Source organism: Panthera tigris, chromosome B1 (assembly GCF_018350195.1).
Source record: "Panthera tigris isolate Pti1 chromosome B1, P.tigris_Pti1_mat1.1, whole genome shotgun sequence".
Taxonomy (NCBI): Eukaryota; Metazoa; Chordata; class Mammalia; order Carnivora; family Felidae; genus Panthera; species Panthera tigris.
The window spans coordinates 118,977,786-118,997,790 of record NC_056663.1 but is presented as its reverse complement, the minus strand read 5'-3'; the positions used below and the strand labels follow the sequence as shown (position 1 = coordinate 118,997,790).

General features: G+C 39.3%; 1 protein-coding gene across 2 annotated transcripts in view; it reads left to right on the top strand.

Annotated features, from left to right (window-relative positions):
* The first annotated feature begins 1,889 nt into the window (after positions 1 to 1,889).
* NFKB1 (nuclear factor kappa B subunit 1) overlaps positions 1,890 to 20,005 on the top strand; it is a 119,237-nt gene continuing 101,121 nt past the window's right edge. For both annotated transcript variants that reach the window (XM_007080953.3, XM_007080952.3), the window contains exon 1: positions 1,890 to 1,983. The gene's annotated coding sequence lies outside the window, so the exon portion shown is untranslated. The remainder of the gene's footprint in view (positions 1,984 to 20,005) is intronic.

Here is a 20,005-nt window from a genome sequence, read left to right as displayed (position 1 = left end):
TCTTCTAACAAGCCTGCCTATACATTCTTTTATCAATGGGCTACCCTCCTCCTCCCCCACAGCGCACACCCCTACGCCAAGAGTGTGAATGCTCCTATCTGCCCCCTACAAGAAAACTACTCCCCTAACACTTTATTGTTTTCATGAGGTTTGCACTCTTTTTACTCATGTTAGTGGCAAAAATCATTTTACATTACACTAAATATCAACCTACTAAAATATAATATTGGCACAATTTCTAATAATGTCTTAAAAATAATAACATGGAGTTTCTTAAAAGTCATTGTCTTTAGTCTTTACAAATTCCCCGGATTCCAGTTGTTCAAACAACCTGTGGGAGCTAAATGAAATCGCTTGAAGGTAGATTGTTGGATGATCCCAGAGTCACTGTACAGACTCACCCCAAAGCCAATCACAGGGATCTCTACTCCTTTGCCAAACACTCTACCGAGAACATTCTTATAGCCTTGGGGAGGGAAGGGAGGGAGGAAAGGGGGCTGGGAGTGGGCGTGAAAACAATGGCCAACTTGCAAGGGCAATCAAATGCCCTAGCAACACTGCCTGGTGATTGCGTGATTACTAAGGTTTTAAAGTTAAATTTACGCAGTTGTCACTAGCTCAGTGGTGACTCCCCAGCCCTTGCCTAGCCCAGTGCATGGCTCGTAAAATCCAAAAGCTAGCGAATGGTGGTCACAGCGGGGCCTAAGGGTTCTAGTAGTGGTCCCTCCAGAAAAAAAGAGAACAACTCCCTTCCCCCGGGGAACAATATTTCGTGATGAGCTGTGAACCAAAACTATTGCTACCACCATCGCTATAATTCTATCCACGGTAATTATCATAAAGGCCTGAGGACACCCTGCAGATGAAAGTTCTGAATAACTGTCATGACCAGGAGATTGAAGACCTCACCAAAAACCAGGTGTTCAGAATCCACTGGACGGAAGTCAGTTATGACATCGCAATCCCAGTTCACTCTGTGAAGCGATTTCAGGGGATATGAGACAACTCAAAAGGAATACATAGATGGGATTTATTTTTATACACAGCGTGCTTGGCTCCAGGCCGCCCCATCATCCCCTCCAGATGCTTGGGCCTGTCCTTATGGGCTCTGGACCGCTAGGCTCCAACGGCCTCGCAGCGGCCGCCGCCGCCTCCGCGCCGCCTGCTTCCCGGGACAATTCGGCCCCGCAGTCTCTTCCAGGGGGCGTCCCGGTCGGCTGTAGTCCTCGGGGCTTCGGGAGCGCCCGCCCAGGAGCGGGAGCCCCGCAGGGCACCCTGGCGTCCGGGCTGCCGAACGCGCGCCCCTAGTCTTGCGCCCCGTAGCGGCCCCGAGGGGCGGGAGCCGAGCTGGGCGGCGAGGCCGGGCCGGGGGCGCACGGCGCCCCCAGAAGTGCGGGCTTCCCCCACCCCCGGCGGCGACCCCACCTCCCGCCCCCGCTGCGTGCGCGCGGGTGTCCGTCTGTCTGTCTTCTCTCTCGACGTCAGTGGGAATTTCCAGCCAGGAAGTGAGAGAGTGAGCGAGAGAGAAAGAGAGAGAAGTGCACCAGCGAGCCGGGGCAGGAAGAGGAGGTTTCGCCACCGGAGCGGCCCGGCGACGCGCTGACAGCTTCCCCTGCCCTTCCCGTCGATCGGGCCTCTCGCCGCCGCCGCCGCCCTCGGCCTGCGCCCCGCCGCCGGCCCCGCTCCGAGAGCCCCAGCGCAGCCCAGGCCGGAGCCGCCGCGGCCGGGAAGGCGGCACCGCCGCGGCCCGGCCACCGCGCGCCCTGCGCTTGCCTCCGCCCGCGCTGCGGACATGGCGCGGCGCTGACTGTGGCCCGGCCCGGCGAGACCGCGCGCCCGCTCGCCCGGACCCGACCCGCCCCGCACGGGACCCGCTCCGGCCCCGGCCGGCCGCCGCCTCTTCCTTCCCCAGCCCGCAGGCCCTCGCCTCCCGGGAGGGGAGCCCACAGGCGCAGGGAGGCCGAGCGCGGACTCGCCACCAGGGTAAGCCGAACTCGGGCAAGTGGGGGCCACGCCGGGGACGTGTGGCCCGAGTCCCGCCACCTACCCGCCCCGCACCCCCTAGACCTGCTCAGACTTCCTCATTCCTGCGCTAACCGCTGGGCTAGACCGGACGCAGGACCAGGTTGACAGGAGTTGAGAGGCACATGGGATTGGCGACAGGGGCGAAAGGCACATCTGGACTTCGCAGGGGCCGGCTGGCCAGAGGGCCGCGGCTGCCCGGGCCGCCCTGTCTCCCCGCGTCCCAGCGCCGGGCGGGAACGGGAAGCAGGGGGGAACTCTTGCAAACTTTTTTAAAATCATCACCCCCACCCCTACCCCCTCCTTGGCGGGTGGCTTGGGGGTTGAGGTGCGCTTTGGAGAGGGGAAGGTGGTTGGTGCAGTGCTGAACCAGATTTCACCTAAGGGCGGTCCATGAAATGAAAGCAGAAGTGTATGTCAGTCCTCTTGACTGGGAAAGCCCTCCCCAGCACCCCCCCCCCCCAATTGAATAAAACAGCCTTATTCCTTCATCCCCTACTTCAAAAAGAAGCCTCTGCTTCACACGCACACCCCAACCAGGACATAATATATTCACCTACTATAGAATCTGTACCTTACTTTTCAAAAAATAAGGAGGCCCTGGTACTGACCCTACAGGGCCTGGCGTCTGAGAAAAGAAATTACCTACTTAGAGCACTTTTTAGACACCGATTATGTAAAACACTTTGACATCGGCACCGGCACCGGAGCACCGGGTGTCGTGCATGACCTCCAAAACAAGAATGATGATATAAACAAAGCCTATCCTAAACACAAGTTTTCCTATAGTCTTCACAAATAGATACCAATGGAGATGTTTGCCCTGATTTATTGGTCTGTAGTGAAACCTAAATGGGACTTGATGACACAGTATTTGATTATCAAGATTTAAGACATTTTCATGGACTTTGTTAAGTAGGGTGTTTCAGCACTGCAGCTTATTAAATAACTATATTTAACTTAAAGATATTGTTATAAAGCCCATAATCTGAGAAAATGACTATAGTATTACTAAAACATTTAATAACTCTGGCATACAAATGTTCTGTCAACTGGTGATCTTTGGTAAACCCTGAAGCTTGGGATTAAGATGTTCAGTGCTTATTTTTTTATAGCAAAGCATCTCAATTGAATATTCTTGAGTAATTTAAATTGCATAGTGTTTGTTAAAACTAAAAGGGAATCTTGATTAAAATAAAGTTCTTAGCTGAAGTATGTTGTTTTCCTAATTTTAATATTATGCTTTCTAGAGGTGAATCCTTTTACTGTTTGATGCAGTAAAGAAATTATGTAAATAATTTGAAGCAAAGTATTTTTTGAGCTTATGAACTTGGGAAGACAGGAAATACAAAGATTTGTTTCCTGTAGCATTTTACATTTATCGTGTAATTAAATTGCTAAGGGGAGCTAAACATGTATCATAAACGGAAACATGAAATCTCCTGAAACTATTCATCCATATTAATATACCTGCAACTCCTCAATGCCCTCTGGAGCTTGTTTAGATAAAATGTCTTCCTGGGCCACAGCCTACTGGACAAATGTGAACACAAAGAAAGGCTCATTATGTGTAGATTTAATGCTGGCACTGAAATACTGCTTGCTGTGAATAGTAAATCACTTCTAATGTGTTTGAAAGACTTTTTAAAGGAAATGCTATAATCCAATTAGGGCTTGGTGGGTTTGAAAATTAGGGTTTGAAAATCTGTTGTCTTTGTTTTCAAATTTCAGTTTGATCTAATGTTCAGCAGTTGTCATTCAGATGGGCTGAATAAACACCCTGTTTTTCAAATCGAGTTAGTAAATACTGGAGTATGTATACAAAAATAGTCCTTCCCCTTTGTAAGCACTGCTTTGATCTTTGTACTTCCTTCTTACTTCTGCCTCTTAAGCCCATCTGTGATGACTGAGTTGCCGATGGTAAACGCTCAGTCTGAAATACGCAGAATTTTAGGTTTAGTGATCATATTTCTCGTATTTCTCTTGTCATGTTCCTTGGAACAAACTGAGGCTGGTTTAAGAAACTGGTATTTAGGCAGGTTGTTTTTACTACTGCTTTCAAACTTTCAGATAATTGATGAAATTACTGCCTTGACTTTCAGGGATGGCTCATTGTGGTAGATAGAAGATCTAGATAAGAAATCACAGGCTGCTGGAATCTTGGACTATCATTCAATCAGCAAGATCTTATTTTTTACCTAATTTATGAGAGGTATTCCCCCTGTTCAGAAGAGGTGAAAGTTCTGGCTTCTGGGGGGAAGTGGTTACTTCATAACCTTCAATTAGTTTGAACTCGGGAGAAGTCAGAACAGTATTGATGTTTTAAAATAATAAGTTTGAAAAATATGAGTTTTGTATGGATTTTTGATAAAGTAGTCAAAATATCATCTTTTTCTTCATCAGAACTTCTTCGTAGATGTGCTGTTCTGAGCATAGAGATAACTGCAGTATAAAGTGTATCTGGAAATGCAGAATAGTTTAACCAACAGAATAAACATTCACATTACGCTCTTCAAGACTTCAGATTGAACAGGAGTCACATTAGCAGGAATGGATGTGTTAGAATCAATGGCTATACAAAATTTCTCATAAATTTTCTTTTAGTACGGAGATTGATTGGTTTTCTGTTTATAGTATGAATCATCTATGGTGGCGTGATTGTTCTACGTTGTAAGAACAGAAGAAGGAAGAGAAGGAAAAAAAGAAATTTAGTGTTAGAGGACATTTTGAAACGTTCTCCTCTACGTCTACATTTATGTCTGGTCAGAGCTAATTGACAACTGCTTCTTGGAGACCAGTAGACCACACTGAAGCAATTTATGCTGCTTCCTGAGAATTGATTCTCATTCGCACTCTTGCACCTCCCACAAATAACTGAACTCACCTGTAGTTGTCTCAGAGGTGAGCAGGTAAACCATCAGAAGCATATGCACCCGTATGAATTGACCCTGTCACTCCTTAGAACCCCAACGAGTTGACCCTGTCACTCCTTAGAACCCCAATGAGTTGACCATGTCACTCCTTAGGAGACCTTGAGGATTTTTAAGAACTAGAGGCATTCAGTCTTAGGAAGGAATGTTTGGACTTGTGGCACAGTTCTACAGGTTAGTTTGGCTCCTTGACCTTTGTTTTAAACAATAGAGATTAATATTTGAAACCACATAGTTTGGTAGAGTTAATAGAGTAACATAACTGAGACTCCTGTCTTTGTAATATTTCATTAATGAGTATCTAGTGCCTCACTCTTAAATGAAAAAAAAAAAATACCATTCTTTCCATGATGATAAACTTGCTTTATACTTTTGGTCTCTGCTGTATTAAGAGAGGGTGTTCCTGGGTGCAAATTAATGTCCTGTCTTTCATATTTCAGCTGAGGCTGATAGACCTTCCCTTGAAAATCAGCTAATTGTTTAGAAAATAACTTGTGAAATAGTATTTGATTGCTTCACTACAAATAATTTAAAGCCTAACAGTTTTACACAAAAGTAATAAAAGATGTGATTTGTTCAAGATTATAGAATCCTCAAGAGTAAAGTATGAATGAAAATATTTGTTTAGAGTATTATTCATAAAAATATCATTGTATTTTAAATTTTAAAAAGAAATCAATTATTCTCCTCATTTTTCTGTAATAACTAATAGATTTAATTATTAGTAGTACAAGTTTCATCTCCTTTAATTTGTTGCCTATTTTTGCAATTAGAATAATGAAATGGATAGTTTAATTCCCCGTTACAGACTGGCTTATTACTTTTTATTTATAGTTCACCATTAGGTCAAAAATCTTATAACCAGGTTTTATTCTGGCCCATACTTTCAATAGATATTAATAAGTTCAAACTATTTATAGACTCCATTTCTTTAAATGGTGAAAAGAGATTCTGACTGGTGGAGCTTTAAAGAAGAAAGTAAGATTCTGTATGGCTTATTAAGAGGCTAATTATTTTTTTAAAAAGAATAGAAAGGAAAAAATAATAGGCAGGAAAAGAGCTATCTGAAAGAATCAAAATCCTATAGTTCCAGCTGAAAAGAAAACATATCTAATTTATACTGACAAAGGCCTATCCGGCATTCAGCATTGTGCTTGTTGGCACATAGTAGGTAATCCATAACAATTTTTTAGTGAATGAATGACATAAGTTTTATTTTGTTTTGTTCAAAAGTAGGGCAACTGTTTTCTGCAAGGAACAAAAATTGCACTATTTTGCCTTATCTTCTGGGAAGAAAGAACCCCAAAACTAATTCTTGCTTCCTAAATACTATATTCTTATCTAAGGAGCACTTGAAATTTACTAGAACAAATAATTTGTTAAAAAGTATCCAGTGCCTTCCAAAAGGAAAGCATTTCATTCTGAAAGATGAGTCTATGAACTGGGGGAAAAATGGCTTTTAGTTTCCAAATTTTAAAGGCACTTCTGAAACAAGGTAATAAAGTAATTGAAATGATAAAAGATGCTTATACATGTAAAAAATGTAACTTTTTGGCTACTCTAGAATTTCTCTGAGCTCCACTGAAACTGTAATTTCAATATTAGTATCTCCAAAAAAAGAAACAATGCTATACACACTGCTTTGTAATCCAGAGATTGTTAAGGCCTATTGAAATTAATCAATTAAAAAGTAAAAAAATGTGTTAAGCTATCCAGAATTAAATACTTACCGCATATAAAAAATTGGGGGTGGGGAAAGTTACTAGCTGGAAAACCTTAAGAATGAGGAGGCAGTTAGCAAGGTTTACTGTATTTTCCACTTTAATACTTTAATGATTTTGCAAAACTGTAAAACCCAGGACCTCATTGTGTCAGGGTTTTGTTGATTATTTTTCTCTTGTAGCATTTTCAGAAAACTGTCCTTGAAACTCTAAATCTAATCAGGTATTTTGTATGAGACAGTATTTATGAAACGTACCCTCCAGACTAGGAAAGGGCACCAGGCCAACACTTCACAGTCCTGGTGTCCTGACCCCAGGGAGAGTTAGAACCATTTTATTGGAAATTGCTGATTTCAGTCCACTCTGCTTTGCTGCCCACTTAACTCTGGTTTTGACACTGACCTCTCTTTGAACACTTACAAACATACATTCAGGCTTTAAAAATTAATTTTAAAAATTATTTACAAATATATGTATAATCAGTCATTTTTACTGTTGCCAACAAACTAAGGAAGGAAGAAACTGAATGTTTACTTATATAACAAGTGCACTGTAAAGCTGTCATTGTTGAACAAAGTACTCACAGTCTGGGTGCCTGGGTGGCTCAGTTGGTTAAGCGTCTGACTCTTGGCTTCGGCTTAGGTCATGATCTCACAGTTTGTGATTTCAAGCCCTGCATTTGGCTCTGTGCTGGCAGCGCAGAGCCTGCTTGGAATTCTCTCTCTCCTCTCTCTCTCTCTCTCTCTCTCTCTCTCTCTCTGCCCCTCCCCCACTCACGCTGTCTCTGTCTCTCTCAAAATGAATACATACTTTAAAGAAACAAAAGTACTCACAGTGAATAGCAGCAGAGTTTGTTAGTTTAAATAATAAAATAATCCAAGTACTTTTCCTGTAGCTTCTGTGCGAGAAGTCTCTGTGGGAGGGATGAATTCTACTGTGTTGCATTATATAATCGTCTCAGTCTACATCTTCTGGGCATGAAGAGAAGCATAAACAAAAACACAAAACTATAATATTGTCCTCTATTAGTCAAAAATCTGTGGACAATTCATACACTCTATACTGGAAAATAAAGCTATGGATTTTTTGTAGGTTTGAGGCTCTTGATGTATGAGTATTTGTAGGTGAGATTTTCTTGTTTATAAAAAATACAAAACCTGCATAAAGTTAAGCACGCCTCTATAGAAAGCGTTTAGCATTAAAAAAAATTCGATTGCTATAATAAATGGCAGTCGTTTATAAAAATTATTTGTTACTCATTATTGTTTATCATGTGATTTGGACTGAACATATTACACTGTCTTTCAATGTCGGGACATACCTTTCCCTCCAGAAGTCAGCTTTTATCTCCAGAAATCAATTCTAACATATATCAAGCATGAAAGAAGAAAAATTAAAAGTGATGACAGAGTCCATAGTCAGTCTACCAATTTATTGGTTCTGTGCCCACGCCTGCAATTCAAAGAGTGCAAATAAATTACTTAATTGTCTTAGAAAATATGCCTTCCAAGATAAGAATTTTAGGAATGATGAGAATGACTCTTTTTTTAACGTTAACATGAATTCCTGACTCATGTTTTATTGATACTGGAAGAGTTTCTTTGTCTAGCAGTTCTTAACTTAGGTATAGGTTTATTTTTTAGGATTTAACCATTTGTTCATGTTTGATCATTAAGACTTGATTTATAAACTTCAGTGTTTTGTTTTTTGGTTTTTTTTTAACAGGGACTAAGAATGGTAGTGAGGTTGAAGGAAAAGAATCCCTTACAATTTATAGCATCTTGTATAATGCTGTCTAAATAATACAAGCACCTTTATGACTTATAAAGTTAAAATAGGAGGCACCTGGGTAGCTCAGTTGGTTAAGCGTCCAACTCCTGATTTTGGCTCAGGTCACCATCTCACAGTTTGTGAGATCGAGCCCTGCCTCCGGCTCTGCCCTGTCAGCACAGAGCCTGCTTAGGATTCTCTCTCTCCTCCCTCCCTCTCTTCCTTTCTCTCTGCCCCCTCCCTCCTCATTTTCTAAATACATTTTCAAAATACATTTTCTAAAATAATGTTAAAATAAAGGTGATGTGGAAGGATAGGAGTATGAATGGTTTTTTATACAGAGGAAATTTAAGGTAGAAAGGAGCATGAAGAAAGTAAAGAATAAAAATTAAATTAAACTTAATGTTTTTAATTCTCTTGGATATCGAGGAAAGTACTTAAGGGAATGCAAAAAACTACTGGTCTATATAAAATTAAAATTTAATATAAAATCTAGACAGTAGAAAGATTACTTTTAAAAATGTATTCACAATGCTAATTTCAAGCCAACCAGGAAGACTGGGAAAATACTTTTTGTTGGAGATAGATTAGCAGGAGCCAAAAACATAGCCAATCTCATACCATAACCATTTATTTTACCTATTTATTATGCTGTTAATACATAGTAAGGGATGTAAGTTAAATACTTAACGTGTGTGTGTGTGTGTTTAACCTGTGAGTCTTAGAAATTTGGTCAAAATGAAGAATAATGAAAGCATAAGTAATGTTTAGCAGGAAAGTCCTCTATAAAATTAGGTCCTGAATTTTATTTGTGACTTGAATATGAACAGGATAAATTCTGTGTATCAGGAGGGGAGGGTCATAATGAAAAGAGAGAGAGATTGAAAAGAACTTTTCAATAGGCATTTCACTGTGGATTATCCTATTTTTGATTAATTGAAAACAATGGTTATTTCCCCCTTATTCTGAAAAAAATTTTAGAAGTCAGTTGTGATTAAGCAAACCTCAGTACACCTGGGAAATTAAAGTTAAAAGCATGGTATTTAGCAATTAAATGTATTTCCTTGCTTTCGTGCCATAACATAGCATTCGTTTAATAAAATATCTTTATGGTTTCTTCCATGTGTTTACCGAATTTCCCATTTTAGACACCGAACCAAATTTAAACACACCTTAGAACATTTAATATTTCCTGACTATTTTAAAACAGTACCTTAGGAGTCACTGACCCTGATGTTCTTTTTTATGATGGACAGGGAAAGTATCCCATTTCTCTTAGAAAGTCTACTATAATAGCCAAATAGGAATTAGTCCAGGTTGTTGAGAGTAGTTCAGTCCTGTGTTGAAATAGATGGGTGATTTGGGGAGCAGTTGTGCTATAATTACTAAATACTTGTTAAACTGAAGGAATCCAGTCATTCAAGGAAACCATAGAAACAATAATTTTATTGCCGAGTCTCTTAAGTATATTCACATAGATACCCCCATCAGTATCCCAGTATCAAATCTATCGTCATCCTCATCCACCAAATTGCTACCTTTCCCCCACATTAAGCAATGCACTTGTTAGCCCACTATGGCCCATTCAGTAGGTTCCCATGCCAGAAATCTAGGAACCTATTCTATATGCATACTTATCTCTTCCAATCACCAAGTTCTATTAATTCAGCCTCCTGCTCACCTCCAGAATCCATCCTTTCCTTATTGAATTTCTAGCTTTCATTTTTACGTTGCCTCCTGATTGTCTCCTTCTGTTCCATCTTTCATTCCAACATAAAGGTCAGCTTTCTAAAGTGCAAGTCTGATGATGTCACAATCTTTATGTTTCTGAAATGAATCTCTGTTGTCTTCACAAGCTGATTCCTGCACAGCTCACCTCCCACCCTTGCTCCTCACCCATCCTCTATTTCTCAAATCATCCACATCAATTTTCAGTTCCCTATCCACTGTGTTTTCGCACTTTGAATGTCTCTGCCTGCACCCTCCCTGTGTGAGGAGCGCCCTTCCCTTCCTGGCCAACTAATCAACCTTCAGGCATGGTTCAGTCTTCGCCAATTTTCTCTCTATCCTCTATCCATTTTCTCTGATCTCCGCATAATAATGTGCTCTCAGTCCATGTTCTGACTTCTTATGTTTTCTAGACGGAAAATATCTTGAGGGCAGGGATTTTATGTTACTTTGCATGTACATAATAAGTTTGCTAAATGAGTAAGTAAATAACTAGACAGAATGTCAGCAGATACTGACTAGGTAGCTGTTGATTAAGCTGTGTGGCTCTGGGCAAATTAATTAATTTTTCTGTGTTTCATTTTCTGTCTGTGAAAAAATGAGAGGGTTAGGCTAAATGACCATCTACTTCTAAAATTATTTGTTTCTTTGATATAATAGTATTATTCGGAAGACTTCACATTTTCTTGCCTTATTGAGATAGGTCAACTTAAGGAAAATACATGTGAGAAAGTACAAAGACAATTTTTTCTTTGTTTTTTAACTTAGAGAGAGGGAGCATGCACGAGCAGGGGAGGGGCAGAGGAAAGAGAGAGAATCTCAAGCAGGTTCCACACTCAGCATGGAGCCCAACATGAGGCTCAATCTCATGACCCTGGGATCACGACCTGACCCAAAATCGAGAATCATATGCCCAGCTGACTGAGCCACCCAGGTGCCCCTATTATTGATTGTCATTATGGTAATATGAGGAACTGTTTATTTTTGGATTATGAGTTATCATATATGGTCTTAGTCTAGTTTCTTTTTGACATCAGGTGCTTCTGGGGTTACCTCTTTTCACTATAAATTAATGTCTGCTATGAACTTACATTCATATTTCTCCAAAGAAATTGAAGGCAAGCTTGATACAGAAATTGAATATAAAATTCAGTATTTTAATTCTGAATGGGTTCAAGTTCTCACTGATTATAACTTTATTTGCAGGAGGGAAAAAGGGGAGTGGTAGTAATGTAAGCTCAATCCTCATCTGTCAGAACAAGAACATAATGTCTAAAATCAATAAATTAAGGAAAAAGGTATAAACATAGTATTTGGAGATATGAAAAGAACCCCAGGAAAACCAAAAAGAGAAAGTTAAGAATGTAAAAAAGGGGCGCCTGGGTGGCTCAGTCGGTTAAGCGTCCGACTTCAGCTCAGGTCACGATCTCACCGTCCATGAGTTCGAGCCCCGCGTCGGGCTCTGGGCTGACAGCTCAGAGCCTGGAGCCTGCTTCTGATTCTGTGTCTCCCTCTCTCTCTGCCCCTCCCCCGTTCATGCTCTGTCTCTCTCTGTCTCAAAAATAAATAAATGTTAAAAAAAAAAATTAAAAAAAAAAAAAAAAAGAATGTAAAAAAGCCAGTCATTCTGAAAAGCAGGATTGGAGAAGAGGAGATGTGGGGTAGGGGAATCTGCTTTTTTCATATAAGCTTTTCTGCCCTTACATAGTTGGATTTCTTTTTTAACCATTAATTCATTTGAATATATGTTGGGTCCTTTCCATATGCCAGGTTCTAGGTACTAGGAATACTGAACAAGACAGAAGTCCATAATTTCATGGAGCTTAGATCATGTATTTTCAGTTTAAAACATTTTCTCTTACATCATCCTTTTTAACATTGGAGAATCACATGACTAAAAGATTGCATTAATCATAAGAGTACAGCTTTAATGATTTACTTCAAAGTGAATACATTTAACTTAGGTGGTGCTCTAGAAAGAACGTTACCAGCATCCCAAAAGCCCTATTTCTGCCCCTTCATGGTCAGGACACCTACCCTTCACTCTCATTTAAAAGGTTTCAATTGGGGCGCCTGGGTGGCGCAGTCGGTTAAGCGTCCAACTTCAGCCAGGTCACGATCTCGCGGTCCGTGAGTTCGAGCCCCGCGTCAGGCTCTGGGCTGATGGCTCGGAGCCTGGAGCCTGTTTCCGATTCTGTGTCTCCCTCTCTCTCTGCCCCTCCCCCGTTCATGCTCTGTCTCTCTCTGCCCCAAAAATAAATAAAAAACGTTGAAAAAAAAATTTAAAAAAAAAAGGTTTCAATTAATGACTTTTAGCTTATATGCATGTTGATTCCATGAGTCCACGTATGAATTCATCCACATACAATTGAGAATTGACTGAATGAATTCATTACTCCAAGGTGCTAACAATGAGCTTCACACAAGTAAGAACTGTGGTACAGTTAAAAGCCCTAACTAAGGTCAGTTCATTTCAGACTGTAATCACTAAACAAAATATGTTAGTAAATATATAAACCAAATCACATTTCATATTAATATGTCATTTATGAGTTTGAGTGAATATTTTGTTTATTGCCCAACAGTCAAGGTCACTGACAAAGAGATGTGGGAGAAAGGAGTATTCACATCAGACCTTATCAGACATGGAGGAGAATGTAGTTCACTTTTTTCTTCCTGCTCACTTTATACATTGGCATCTGCATAAACTGAAGGATTTATCTGTGTGAGTGGTCAGTGTGGAAACGGCTTCATAACTAGATTCCAGGACTGAAAGGTCCCTGTATAAGGCCTGATTTTGATGCTTGCAGATCACATTTGTGTGTGGGTAATTGGAAGGTCATTGTTGTGCTCATTTCTTCAAGGAAACCCTTTTCTCCCTCCAGGGCAATTGTCACCTCATCCAGAGAACCAAGTGTTGCTGGTTCACATAATTAGTCCTTTTCATTTAAAACATAAAAGATGCACTTTTATCAGCATTTGGGGATAAATTAAACATGAAGTCCAAACTGAAGTTGTCATATTCAAATTTAAGAGAACTTGATCAGTTTCTCTATATCTGGTCAAAATATTAATCTCTAATTCATAATTCTTGAGGTCTATTTCCTTTTCAACCTGAAAGTACAAATACTCCAAAATGGCACATAAGACGAAGATCAGACATGAAATTAAAATTTGGTTGCACTCCATTTTTTAAATTAAGACTTAATTTTTTTAGAGAAGTTTAAGGTTCACAGCAAAATTGAGGGTAAGGTACAAGGGATTTCCCATATACCCTTGCTCCTATACAAGCAGAGTCTCCCCATTATCAATATCTCCTTTCAGAGTGGTACATTTGTTACAAGGGATGAACCTACATTGACACATTGCAAGCACCCAAAGTCCATAGTTTATATATGGTTCATTCTTGGTGTTCCGTGTTCTGTGGGTTTGGGCAAATGTATAATGACATGTATCCATCATTATGGTTTCATACAAGAGTATTTTCACTGCCCTAAAAATCCCCTATGTTCCACCTATCCATCCCTCATCCCCTACCCCCACCATCATCCTCTATTTTTAGAAAAGAAATCTGTAATAAGTCAAATCCTTTTCTGATGCCACCTGAATGAAAGACCTCACACTTTGAGTAAATGTATTGAATTGGTTTTTATATGGAAATGGAAGGCAGCAGTAGCTCATGAGTGACTTCAGTTATAACATGTAAGGTTTTATCTAATATACTGTAATCTTTAGAGAAGTTCTCTAGCTATACAAATTTACATTCACCATATTTATCCTACTATGCTATTAATAAAAAGCAATTTTACTTAGAATGGAATCTGACATTTAATATATATGAACTCAATTATGATTAGAAAATGTCTAAAACATCTTTTTGATCCTATAAATTTCAGTCATCTAGATTAAGAAAACAAGCATAGGCAAAGATTTGATACTTATGGAACACATTGGAATGCATTCTGATCTTTCTAAGAAAATCCCTGTCCTCCATGGTTACGGAAGACATGATAGAGCAAGAATTTAGATGCTTCTCTCACAGAGTGAAAGAGATTATATTTACTATGGTTTATTGATTCTAAGAGGTACTTTTCTCCCCCACAGTTTAGCATCTTGACTTAATTATATGTATTTGAGGATTTTCTAGATATCTTTCTGTCATTGGTTTCTAATTGAATTTTATTATGTTTAGATAACCTATCTGTATGCTTTCACTTCTTTACAATTTATTGAGTCTTGTTTTACAGTCCAGCGTATGGTCTGTCTTTGTGACTGTTTCATGTACACTTGAAAAGAATGTGTCTTCCACACTCATTGGTGGAGTGTTCTCAGTTCTAATGCATAGAACTAAGTGCTTTTCAAAATCAAAGCATTCAGTTTTATTAATGATGTTGTTCTAAATTTTCTGTATCTTTACTGATGTTCTGTTGATTTGGTTTCATCATTTACTGAGAGAGGAGTGTTACAAATCTTTACTATAATTATAGATATTTCTGTTTCTTCCTTTAGTTCTGCCACTTTTTGCTTCTTGTATTTTGAAACTCTGTTAATATGTGCATACACATTAAGATCATTATTTCTCTGTCATGAATTAACCCTTTTATTCTTAAGAAATGTTTCTCTTCACCCCTGGTAATATTTCTTCTCTTGAGGGCTACTGTATGTGATATTTTAGTATACCCTGATTTTTTATGTTTAGTATTTCCATGGTATAACTGGCATAACTTTCCATCCTGATACTTTTAAACTATTTGAGTCTTTTATATTAAAGTGTAATTCCTATGAAACGCATAAGCTTGGGTCTTGCTTTTTTTGTCCAGTCTGACTTATCTTTACTTTCTTTTGGTTCATTTAGTTCATTTCCATTTAATGTTATTATTGTTGGCAATAATAATAATTATTGGTTGGTAGATGGCAACTACCAAGCTGCCATCTTGGTAGTTATTAACTGTTTGTGCCATCTGCTCTTTATTCATTTTTTCCTCTTTTCTGGCCATCTTTGAATAAGTTTAGTTTTTACTTGTTTATTTATTTTTAAGTAGGCTTCACACCCAGCATGGAGCCCCATGTGGGGCTTGAACTCATGACCCTGAGATCAACACCTGAGCTGAGATCAAGAGTTGGACGCTCAACTGAATGAGTCTCCCAGGCACCCCAGTCAAGTTTAGTTTTTAAATTCCATTTCATCTCCTTCATTGGCTATACTTTAAACTGGTTACCTTAGGGATTACAATATGCATCCTTGAATCTACCATAAAGTAATGCAATAACATTCCTTACATATAATTTCTTACATATAGTGTGAGAACTTGACAATGGTATACTTCCATTTGTCCTTTTCCCTTCCTCTGTGCTATTTTTGTTGTGCATTTTACTTCTGCATATGCTATAAACCCCAAAATATGTTGCATTTTTTTAATAGCATATGAAAAAAAGCCTTATACTTACACACATTTTCATCATCTTTGGCATTTTTCATTCTTTCATGTAGATACAAGTTTCTGTCTGGTATCATTTTCCTTCAGCATGAAAAACTTTCTTTAACATGCAGCAGGCCTACTGATCATGCAATTCTCTCAGCTGTTGTTTATTTGAAAAATGTCAATTTCACCTTAATTTTTAAAGGGTATTTTTGCTGAGTATAGAACTGTACACTAAACTTTGTCTTTCAGCACTTCCATCATTTTTGATGAGAAGTCAGCCATCATGCTTATCATTATTCTCCCTTGTCCTTGGATGCTTTTAGTATTGTTTTCTTTAGCATTACTTTAGCATAGAATAAAAATATCTTTATTTTATTTTAGAAAGAGAGAGCATATGAGCAAAGTAAAGGGGCAGAGGGAGAAAAATAGAATCTTAGGCAGACTCCACGCTCAGCGTGGAGCCTGACTCAGGGCTGGATCCCACGACCCTGGGATCATGACCTGAGCTGAAATCGAGAGTTGGACGTGCAACCAACTGAGCCACCCAGAAGCCCCATCTTTTGTATTAAGTTTTTTTTTTTTTTATCAGTTTGGTTGTGATATGACTAAGCATGTTTTTATTTGTGTTTATCCAACATGGGGATCTTTGAGATTCTTGGATCTATGGGTTGATTTTTTTTTTTTTAATCATATTTGTGAGGGCTACTGGGTGGATCAGTCGCTTAAACATCTGACTTGATTTCTGCTCAGGTCATGATCTCACAGTTTGTAAGTTTGAGCCCCACATCAGGCTTGGTGCTGACAGTGTGGAGCTTGCTTGGGATTCTCTCTTTCCCTCTCTCTCTCTGCCCCTCCCCTGCTTGTGTTCTCTCTCTCTCAAAATAAATAAATAAAATTAAAAAATTATTTTTAAATCATGTTTGGAAAATTCTTGGCCATTTCTTCAAATATTTTTTCTTCTCTCTCTTTCTAGGGCTCTAAATTATGCATATGTAAGACCACCTGATACTGTCTCATAGGTCACTAAAAGTATCTTAATTTCTTTCTGCTTTTTATCTCTGTACTTTAGTTTAGATAGTTTTTACTGACTATTATTAAAGTTTATTTATCCTTTCTTCTATAGTTTTCAATATGCTGATCAGGTCACCTAGTGAAATCCCATTTTGATCTATAATTTTCCAGGGCCCCTGGGTGGCTCAGTTGGTTAAGTGTCTGACTTCAGCTCAGGTCATGATCTCACAGTTTGTGAGTTCGAGCCCCACATCGGGCTCTGTGCTGACAGCTCAGAGCCTGGAGCCTGCTTTGGATTCTGTGACTCCCTTTCTCTGCCTCTCCCCTGCTTGCACTCTGTCTCTGTCTCTCTTTCTCTCTCTCAAAAATAAACACTAAAAAAAATTTTTTAAGTAAATAAAATTTTCCATGGTTCTTTTTCTTTTTTATTTCAATTTATCTTCCAGGATTCCTGATCCATATATTATATTCATCTTTTCCTTTATATTTTTGGACATATTGCTATTAATGGTTTTAAAGTCACTGGTTGCTAATTCCACAATTAGTGTCATTGTTTTCTTTTGAGTCATATTTTCCTACTTCTTCATATGTTTTGTCCTTTTTTATTGTCCATTGTGGGTACTACATTGTAGAGAGTATGTAGTTTGGTCTTCCTTTCAAGAGTGTTGAGGGTTTTTTGTTTTTTTTTTTGGTAATAGGCAACAAATTTACTGGTGAATCACCTGTTTTTAAAAAGATGAGTTTAGAGTAGCCTTTATTCTTGGGTATGTTCTTTATCCCAATAGCATGATCTTTCTGGGGTCAAACCTGAATCCTCAGATTGTTCTGTGATATCTCTTCATCCTGGATAATTGGAACTTCAATGTCTCTTATAGGTTCTCAAAACTTCTGGAACCTCCATTTAGCTTTTAGATCCCTGGCATCTATCTTTTTCCAGTAGGCTTTGCAGAGTCTGGTTCTGCACTAATACTGCGTAATATTTATTGATTGACCAGAGGTGACCCCTATGCATATTTCTGAGCCTTTCTTTCTGTGGAAATTCCTCATTTCTGATGCTCTGCCCAGAGAGATTGCTGTTCTGTTTGGACTCTACTTCCTTGTGTCATGGTTTGGAACATACTCAGTCAAAAAGTGAATTCGGGGGCGCCTGGGTGGCTCAGTCGGTTAAGCGGCCGACTTCGGCTCAGGTCATGACCTCACGGTCCATGAGTTCACGCCCCGCGTCGGGCTCTGTGCTGACAGCTCAGAGCCTGGAGCCTGTTTCAGATTCTGTGTCTCCCTCTCCCTGACCCTCCCCTGTTCATGCTCTCTCTCTCTCTTTCTCAAAATAAATAAAAAAAAAAAGTTAAAAAAAAATTTTTTTTAAGTGAATTCGGAGCTCACCTCAAGTGTTTCCATTCTCTTGTGGTGTATAGCCCAATGCTGTGTCTTGTCCAGTGTCTTCCATTATTGCTTCAAGTATTTTGTACAGTTTTACAGTTGAGTAGGGCAAGCTCAGTAATTGTTACCCTGACATGACTGAAGTCCACATTTTGACAAATCTGAAATTGCAGTATTTTCTACCATTTATATAATACTAATTTTTAAAAAGTATTTAGTATTACTAATTTGGTGATACAAAGAAGTAAAGCCCTCGTGTCTGCTTTTTAGGCATTTATATCCACTTAAGAAGATTATATATATGTGTGTATAGTTAAATTGCAGTAGAACAGTATGTTATCAAGGGTAAAATCACCAGTACACATAAGTGTGATAGCCCTTATGTGGACAACATACCTATAGGTTACAGAGAAAATACAGAGTTTCTGGGCAGAGGTCGGATTTGAGTAGAGGCTTAAGGAGTAGGTGATATTTAAGTTGGGAAGATGGCATTTCAGGATGCAAGGCTACTGTGAAACAAAATACAAGGTGGCAATGAGCAAGCCATTTTTGAATGATCAATCTGCCTATAATAAAGGGTTTGGGTTAGGACATAGTAATAGGTGATGTTTGTAATATGATTTAATGTAATATAATAAGCTGAGTGAGGGCTTTTGACTTTATCTTGTAAGTAATATGGAAATAATATGAAAGGTGCTTAAGGAAGAAGAAACACCACAATAAGGGAGAATCATAGGGAGACTACTACTATCATTCAGAAGTGAGGCAGTGAAAGTTCAAGTAGGATACAACAGTGGGAATGGATAGGAGGGGCAGATACAAGAAATTACACAAGGAAGAAATCAGCAGAAATCAGTTATTGATTATGTGTGAGATAAGGAGAAGGAAAGGAGGAAATGGTGACTGCGTATCTGAGACAATGATATACTGGCAGAAATTGGAAAGTCAAGAACAGGGCCATTGCTGCAGGAATAATTAATTTGATTTTAGATATTAGAGAGTTGATAGTATTAAAAGATTGTAATTCGTTTTTGGGGAGCCTGGGTGGCGCAGTTGGTTAAGCATCTGGCTCTTGATCTCAGCTCAGGTCATGATCTCTAGTTTCGAGCCCCGCGTTGGGCTCTTGTGCTAGTGGTGCAGAGCCCTCTTGGGATTCTGTCTCTCCTTCTCTTTGCCCCTCCCCAGTTTGTGCGCTCTCTCTCTCCCTCTCTCAAAATAAATAAACTTTAAAAAAACCTTTAAAATACTATAATTTGTTTTTTAATCATATCACTGTTTAAAGCTAGCAGCCATGTATTAATATTTACATTTTGTAGGTTTTAACAGTACTAATTTTATTTGTGTTTACATCACAGTATTTTTGGCTAATGTACTTGTTTCCTTTGTGTTGGGAACTGAATAAGCAAATACAGTAAAAATGAGTACAAATTTGGGCGGCGGGGGGGGGGGGGGAGTTGTGAATAGGACCCTAACAAAGAAAATGTAATTACTGAATTACCACAATGACTAACCCATGCCATACACACCCTCCATTTCCCATGGCACTTACCATGTTGCATTGGTTTTCCTTATTTGTCTTTCTGCTTACTAAACTGTCACATTAGTTGGCTTTTGCTGTATAAAAATTTACCACAAAGCTAATTAAAACACAAACATTTGTTATTTCTCTCAATTTGGTGGGCTCTGTGGGTCATCTGGTCTGGGCTGGCTCTGCTGACCTCTGAAGTCTTCTGGTTGCTCATCTGATGCTGTTTGCTCTAGGGGTGCGTCAACCTGGACTGTGCCTCCCTGCCCCACATGATCTCTCATCCTCCAGTGGCAAGCTCAGGCTTGTTCCCTTGGCAGCAGTGTTCCACGAGAGCAAGAATGGTTGTGGCAAGTCTTATTGAAGCTTGCATTTAAAACTCACGCTTCTTTCTCATTCTGTTGTACAGACGCAAGTAACAGGCCTGCCAGGATTCAAGGGATGGAGAAATCGATTTTACCTTTTGTTGGGTAGAGTTGCAAAGAATGTTGGATC